Raw genomic sequence first — 3069 nt, forward strand, 5'->3', positions numbered from 1 at the left:
TTTCACGTGTATTATTTAATTTTTGTATGTTTTAATAAATATTTCGTTATTTTATATTACATATATTTTTGTTCTTATTTCATAAACAATAAATTAAATATATTTTTTAATTTTTGATTTACTTAACTAAAGAGAAGTCAGAGAAATACTTTTAAATTAAATTTCTAATTGGGATTGCCAAATTCGTGAGATCACCTATGTCAGGGTTCGAATCGCTGGTTGGGCCAATAGAAGTTTACTAGTGGCTTTGTGCAAGCTCGTCTGGGTAGGTACCACCCACTCATCAGATATTCTACCGCAAAACAGCATATTTGGTATTGTTGTGTTCCGGTTTGAAGGGTGAGTGAGCCAGTGTAATTACAGGCAGAAGGGAAATAAAATCTTAGGTCCCAAGGTTAGTGGCGGATTGGATATGTAAGCGATGGTTAACATTTCTTACAATGCCGATGTCTATGGGCGTTGGTAACCATTTACCATCAGGGGGTATATGGACCCCTTCCTATTCTATAAAAAAAATGTGTTTTCTAAGAAACCATCCCGGCGGCTTCTAGTGAAAATTCGAGGTATTTCACTAACGCGCCTCGGAAAGCACGTATGCCGATGCCGATGTCCTATTCTCTTTCTTTAGGAATATGAGAGTGAGTGAAAAGTGCAATAGGTAATTTATTTTATAAGCAAGCCATTATTTTAAATAACATCTGTTTTATTTAAGAAAACTTCATTAAGAAAACCAGCTATACGTATTAATCACGCAAGTGAAAAGTGTCACTCACGCTTTTAATATATCTGATTTATAATTCAATTTAATAATAATTTGACTTTATTACAATGTTTCTTCGTGTTTTTATTACTAGGATGCATTATAAATAAATTTTATCACGGTCAAGCGTATAAAAATTACCTAAATGTAAATAGTAATAGGTAATGTACTAAAAATATTTTCATCAAAGTTTCGCATGAGATATTATGTGATTATTGTTTTAAATTACAATTTGTTTTTTCAAGCAATCGATTTATAAATCAAAGATAAACCTAAAAGAAGATGAAAAATTTATTAGTGTCGGTAATCTAAGATGTATTGCTACCTAACAATTTATTTGAAAATATTTCGAATGGATTCGGTCGTATGAAAGTTCCTGCGTTCTTCTTTGGAAAACTTTTGGGTCTCAGGTATATTTTACCGCAAATAAATGTAGGGGCATGGCTGTCAAAAACTTACGATATAAAGTAGTCGTTTTCATTTTGAGTTATTTTATTCTCAACATATTTTGCAATTGTTGAAATGTATTTTACAGTGCAACCTTAATATAACGTACCTCAATATAACGACTTCATCGATTTAACAAATTCTTTGTAATCCCCTTGAATTGTCCATTAGAGTCAATGTAAATTATTCCTTTACATTACGAAGATTTTTTGCGAACAACCTCTTTATAACGATTTTTCAACTATCAAGAAAAAGTATAGATACCTCTAATTAACGAATTTTGTCAACCCAAAACCTTTATATGAAGTTCCCACCAATGTATAATTTTTAATCTCATAGTATGTGATTCATGTCCTGACAGGTTTCGACACGCTTTTGTTCGTAAAACAATCATTGTTGTTTGATGGAAAGTAATGAAAACACTACTGCTCGTCACTATTGCAAATGATTCAAGTTGAAATAGCTCAGAAACGTAAAAGGTGTTCCTTATCGTTCACAGAAAAGCGAACCATCATTAATTATGTTGACAAAAATCCTATGACGAAAAAATTAGACATAGCTAATAAGTTCGGGATTCCCGCAAGTACATTTTACAATATACCTACAATTTTAAAATTTATAGATAAGTTTTCAGAAGAAAGTGGTTTGCCTGTAAATAGTAGAAGATTAAAATCATGCGAGTTCTAAGACGTAGAGGAATATGTGTTGAAGTGGTTAAAACAGTACAATTGGAGAATTGTGACCTTTTTATCTCGGTACTGGTGGTACTGGTGGCCCTACCCTTCAGGAAAAGGCTGAGCATTTTGCAGTAGAATTGGGACATGCGAAGTTATATCAACGGGTGGCTTCAAAATTTCGAATAACGAAACGAAATTGTTTTTGGAAAAAATTGTGGTGAAAGTGGTAGTTAATGTTAGTCGTTAATGAAAAAGTATGTGATGATTGGAAAGACAAAATGGCAGAGCTGACCGCCGGATACGATCCCGAAGACGTCTTTAACGTCGATGAAACTGGACTTGTCTTTAAATGTTTACCTGACAAAACCTTATCATTCAAAAGCGATGAATGTAATGGCGGAAAAAACAGCAAACTTTATTTTTTAAATATTGTTTAAGACAGTATAATTTTATCGTAATTTAATTTATCTGGAGGTAGGGCTTTGTGCAGGCCTGGGTAAGTAACGCCAACTTATCACTTATTATAACGATGCACAGTATTATTTGGTATTGTTCTGTTTTGGTTTGGAGGGTGAGAGAGCCAGTGTAGTTTAAAATACAAGACTAAGCAGAATAATCTCCAGAGCATCTTACGTCATTTACAGGCTGTTACAATGCTATAGTTCAAAGGAAACATTGCTTCTTCTTTATTTCGTATGTATTTTGTACATTGAAATCGTATTTAAAGTACCGTATATATTCTTATCGGAATCGTTCGCTCGAAAAACTTTTTTTTTAAATTTTATTTATATATTTATTATAAGATATTTTACGCATACCAAAGATTATCAAATTTAAATCAAACGCTCAATAGAAACATAAGCAAACCAAGCTTCCTTGACTGTATCAAAATAAATAATTATCCCTACTTTGCTAAAAGAAAATAAAAAATTAGCAAGAGCAATGTAAAATACCTAACATTTTTAAATCCTTTTAGTTAAATCAAATGCAAGGCTGTGGTCACGTACCGGCGCAAATAAGGATATACGCCATCTCTCCTTTCCTCCTACACCGTAAAAACCTCTTTTTACAGTCGTGTTACAACGAAACGCTCTCCTGGCTCCAAACTGTACCACTTAGCGTATATAGCTGTACTAGCTACGGCTTGCGGTGCGATTTTAAATGCACTGATTTAATTTATTTAGC

This window comes from Nymphalis io, chromosome 20 (assembly GCF_905147045.1).
Source record: "Nymphalis io chromosome 20, ilAglIoxx1.1, whole genome shotgun sequence".
Taxonomy (NCBI): Eukaryota; Metazoa; Arthropoda; class Insecta; order Lepidoptera; family Nymphalidae; genus Nymphalis; species Nymphalis io.